This window comes from Suricata suricatta, chromosome 10 (genome assembly GCF_006229205.1).
Source record: "Suricata suricatta isolate VVHF042 chromosome 10, meerkat_22Aug2017_6uvM2_HiC, whole genome shotgun sequence".
In the NCBI taxonomy this organism is placed as follows: Eukaryota; Metazoa; Chordata; class Mammalia; order Carnivora; family Herpestidae; genus Suricata; species Suricata suricatta.
In genome coordinates this window covers 4222849-4227606 of record NC_043709.1, presented here as the reverse complement: position 1 = coordinate 4227606, position 4758 = coordinate 4222849, and the positions used below count along the sequence as shown (strand labels likewise).

General features: G+C 63.1%; 1 protein-coding gene across 1 annotated transcript in view; it reads left to right on the top strand.

Moving 5' to 3' along the window:
• ARHGAP8 (Rho GTPase activating protein 8) overlaps positions 1-4758 on the top strand; it is a 43758-nt gene that overhangs the window by 31427 nt on the left and 7573 nt on the right. The window lies entirely within an intron of this gene.

Genomic DNA, 4758 nt, shown 5'->3' with positions numbered 1-4758 from the left:
GCAGCCTGCGCCTCCGCGGCCCTGACGGGGCCCGGGGCCTCCTGTAGTGCGGGACTCGCCTCTTCGAGGCCGCCTGTGCGCCCTGTCCTTGCGTGCCGCGAGCTTGCCTACAGCAGACTTCTCGTGAACCTTCTAGTGACGGCCGGGCTTCCGGCTCCTCGGCCCTTGTGCGTGGTCCGCAGGCCTGGGCCGAGGTCAGAGGGTGGACCTCTCGGGATCGCCACCGGCATGGCTTCCGGGGAAGCGGGACTTTATCGGCGAGGGCCTTCCGTCGGCCTCTGCTGCTGCCGCCGTGCGGGGCGGCAAACGGGAACTTGAGGTCACGGCGGTTCATCACTGTCCGCGGCAGAGCCGGTGGCTGAGCGGTCCTTCTGCTCCTGTCCGCCGGCTGGAGGTCAGCTGGGGGGGACGAGGCTTCCTGCCGGTGGCACGTGCCTTTAGTGGGCGGGGCCTGGGGGACGATCTCGCAGAGGGACAGTCACCTGCGCATGTGGGTTTCGAGCTTTGGTGGGTGCCGTGGATACTCGCGCCTGTTGGCCAGAGCAAATGTCGCGTCTGAGGCCGGGGTCCCCGTGGGAGGGCTCCAGGGCGCTGTTGAGCACAGGGTGACTGGGGGGGGTGCGGGGAACTGGGGCGTGCTGAGGGCTCCTGGCCGTGTCCCGGCTCCATGATCGCGGGCAGCCTGAGCCCTCTGCGCTGGGAGATGCGCCGTGTGTGTCCAGCTTGGATCCGGTGGAGAGAGGCAGTTACACGTCCCCAGCGCGGCACCCCCCACGTTCACCCCAACCGGACGGGCTCGGGTCACCCGCCCGCCTCAACCCTCGCTGTGCCGACTGGCCTGGGTCTGAGCCGTGTGCCCCCGCAGGGCTCGGGGAAGGCCGGGTGGCGGCCCAGCTGTGTTAGCCCCGGGCCGGTGACTTCCACAGCTGACCTGTACTTCGTACGGGCTAGCGTCCGGTAGCTCGGGCCCTGTGGAGAGCAGGCCTCTAGCTGGCTGGCGCACGGCCACCTGCTCCCGGTGTCCCTGCCCGGCAGGATTGGGCGGGGTGGGGGCGAGCTCTCTGGTCTCTTCTCAGGACACTAACCCCGGTGGGTCGGGGCCCACCCGCGTGACCTCTAGCCTGACGTCCTTCCGTAAGGCCCCCATTGCCAGTTACCGGCGCACTGGGGGTCAGGGCTTCAGCGTACAGATTCGGGGGTGAGGGGCACAATCAGTGCATCTGTAGCAGCGGACTGGGGGGTGCCACTCTCCTCCGAGCGTCCCTGAGCGTCAGCCGTGCCCGACACGGCCCCAGGGGCCCCAAGCACTTGCTGCACGGAGAGCAGTGTTGTCAGGGAGCAGAGGGTCAATGTCCCTTGCACACCCCAGCCTGTCCAGGCCTGGGATGGAGGGCTGGCCCCCGACTGAGCGGTGGCCCCAGGTGCCCGTGTGGGTCCTGGGGTCCCCAGGGCTCCGCTCTGGAACCTGGGGAGAGTGGGTGCCTTGCTCGCTGCTCTCTCCCTCGTCTGGTGGGCAGTCCACTGCCCTGCTCGTCTCTGCTGTCTTTAGAGGAGGGGCCGTGTGACCTTGGGGCACCCCCGGCACCTGTTGGGGGACAGCTGACCCTTCCCCCTGAGGGTCAGTGGGACCCAAGCGCCGTGGAACCGCTTCTCGGACATGGATTCCAGCCCGTGTCAGGGCTGTCGCGCAGCATCCCTGGGCCCCGGCTGTCCAGCCGGGTCACAGGGATGTTGATCCCGTTAAAGCCTCTGGAGCAGAGGGGTGGAGGTCCAGGTGCTGCGAGGGGGTCCCTGCGGCTCCCTGAGCGCGTCCTCCCTGGGCGGGGGGAGGGCTCCGCAGCGTCAGGTCAAACATGGTCGGGGGTCAGAGGGCAGACGCAGTGATGTAGGGCCACAGGCCAGCGAGAGGCGGCCACCCCCGTCCGCTGGGTCCCTGACCTGTACAGGGGGCGGTTCTCGTGGGCTCCCCACCCCTTCGCTGTGCTCTTTCCATCCCGTTCCTTCTTACACCCTTGGCTGCCCTGGGCCACAGTGGCCCCGTCACACAGCTTGGAAGGTGACCCTTGTTTCACTTACTTGCTGCTCTGCCACAAAGCCATTCCCCTTTTCCTTCTTCTGTTTCTCGAACTCAACCCTCCGCGCTCTGCCCGACCACAGGCGGGCACAGAGAGCCCAGAGCGGGCCCAAGGGGCCTCCGGAGAGGCCGCCCGCCTGGCCACGGCCTCTGGGTGCGCTGCCTGGCGTGCCCCCTGCGCGCGCGCACTTCCCCTGCGCGCGCACACCTCAGCACAGCCCCAGGAAAGCCTCCGGTTCTGTTGCCAGGGGGGGAACCACCCTGAAATAAAAATGATGGCTCCCTGAGGAGCGTGCCGCCGTGAACAGCAGAATTAACAACGACGTTAAATCGCATCTCGTGCATTATGCACGAAGGGTTTACAGAGGGACGCGGGTCTGTGAAATACGTCTCCCGTGTGCCTACTGCGAGCGGCGGCCCCCAGGCGTGTCCCCGCGGCCGCCGTGGAAACAGCCTCCTGTCACAAACGGTAACTGTGGGATCCCGGCCTCGGCGTGGCCTTGCCACCTTCCCGGTGTCAGAGCACGATTTCCCGCCTCATTTCTGCGGCACAAGAAAGCGATTGCGGCGATCACGTCTGAGGCGCATGTGGCGCATTTCGCCGTGGAACAAGGGCCGCGAAGCCGACCCGAGGGCCACCGGGCGTCTCTGTCGGCGGGACTTGGGGAATGCATTGTTCACACACCCACTTCTGCAGAAACAACAGAGACTTTTAAGCGACTCCAGGGCTCAGGCGGGCTGCCCAGATCTTGTCACTAATACCCACGAGGAATTACTGAATCCCGTCCAGAGCACAGGAGTCGGCGGCAAAGCAAGCGGTCGGTCTGCCCGGAGGACAGTCAGGCCGCCGTCCGTGGCGGGGCAGGGACTGCGCACCCGGCTCTGCTACCAGCTCACGTTCACAGCTGTGTGGCCCCAGGCCAGCCGCGTCGCCCAGTCAGAAGGCTCAGCGCGGGCCTCCTCCTGTCCCCCGCTGCGCGTGTGCGAGCAGGGTGCGGAGGCGCTGCCCACTCCGCCGTCCCCTGTGGGCTTCTGGGCACCTGCTTCGGGCCAGGCAGTGCCAGTCTCTCAGTTACAGAGACGAGCAGGATGTGCTTTCTGCCTTCCCGGGGCTTCTGGAACAGTCCGGGAGCAAGTAAGCAAAGAAGTGCTCAAATCAGTGTATCTCAGGCCAGAGCAGTGTGCTCGGGACACGGGCAGGTGCGCATCCTGGGCGCCTCCCAGCCCTTTCCCCTGACGTGCCGGCCGCGGAGGGTGGTGGGCCTGCCCTGACATGGAGAGGATGGGGGAGGCGGGACCAGGGCTGCTGCTGGTTGGCAAACAGAAACCTGTGCTGTTACAGGAACAGCTTCTGAGAGGGGGAGAGAAACGGGACAACAGGAAACACGGGAAGAGGAGGTGGGATCACTAGGAATCGTGCCACTGGGCGAAACCACGGGTGATCTTTCGAGGTGTGGGCACTTTGTGTGCTGCTGGCCGAGCCGTAAATCAGTGCCGTCACTTTGGAGAAGAGGGTGAGGTTCATGCGGACCGAGCAGTCGTGTGTCTAGGCGAATTGTCAGAGGGGCGGGTGCAAGGGCAGACGGCGGTGTTCTGGTCAGGGCACAGGGTTGGACGCAGCCCACGTGTCCATCCGTAGAAGGGATGGCAGGTGGAGGAGTTAGGTCATGGCGCCGAACAGTAAGAATGAATGACTCGGGTCCGTATAGCTGGACGCGGGGAGACCTCCAAATAGTCTCGAGAGGGCAAAAACGTCAGAGAGTGAACAACACGGTGTGATATCCCTTGTGTGAGGTTCTAAACATCCACAACCCTGTTTCTGTTCATAAGTTGTACGGTATTACAGTGCTTTAAAAGGATCTTACTTTTAAGTAATCTCTGCACCCGACGGGGGACTTGAACTCACAATCCCAAGATCAAGAGGCACCGTGCTCTACCGACTGAGCCAGCCGGGTGCTCCAGTATTAGGCATTTTGAACAATATACATAGAAGATGGATTTGTAAAAAGTCAACAGGAGGGAGACACACCAAATTCCTCAGAGAGGAGAGGGACAAAGAGCCTTCAACTATTGCTGAAGTTAATATATGTAAGTGCTCTGTTTCCAGTGTGGCTGGGCAGCTCCCGCAGGCAGCGACTTGAAGGCACTGGAGAAGGAGCAAGGACAGATTCAGAGGAGGGAGGGGGAGTCCACACTTGGCAAAGTGAGCGGCACAGGATGAGCTCGCGGTATGTGGCCTTTGACCCGAGCCCGGCAGTTAGAATGGCTTTATCTCCAGCTGAACTTTGGCCTTTTTGGCTGGAAGAACAGGACAGAGTTTGGGACAACCGTCCCTAGGAATCGGGTAAGGAACTCCCACACAGAAGAGAAGCAGCTCGGGAGAGCCTAAATTCCGTGCACCAACTCTGCCCCAAGTCCTGCCCAATCCCCGAGCCACGCCTGGGCAGGACGCACACCAGCTGTGGCTAAAAGACCGAACCTGAGGTTTATGCGACCAACAGACAGAGTGTGCGGCTTGGCTCCGGATGGAACCCAAAGTCTCTACAACGTGATGATGTCTAGCATACAGCGAGAAATCACTATATGAAGGTCCAGGAGGACGCAGCCTCCTCTAAACCAGTCAACAGAGACCAACCCTCAGTGATGCGGATGTTAGAACTAACCATCGGGGGGGGGGGGGGGGC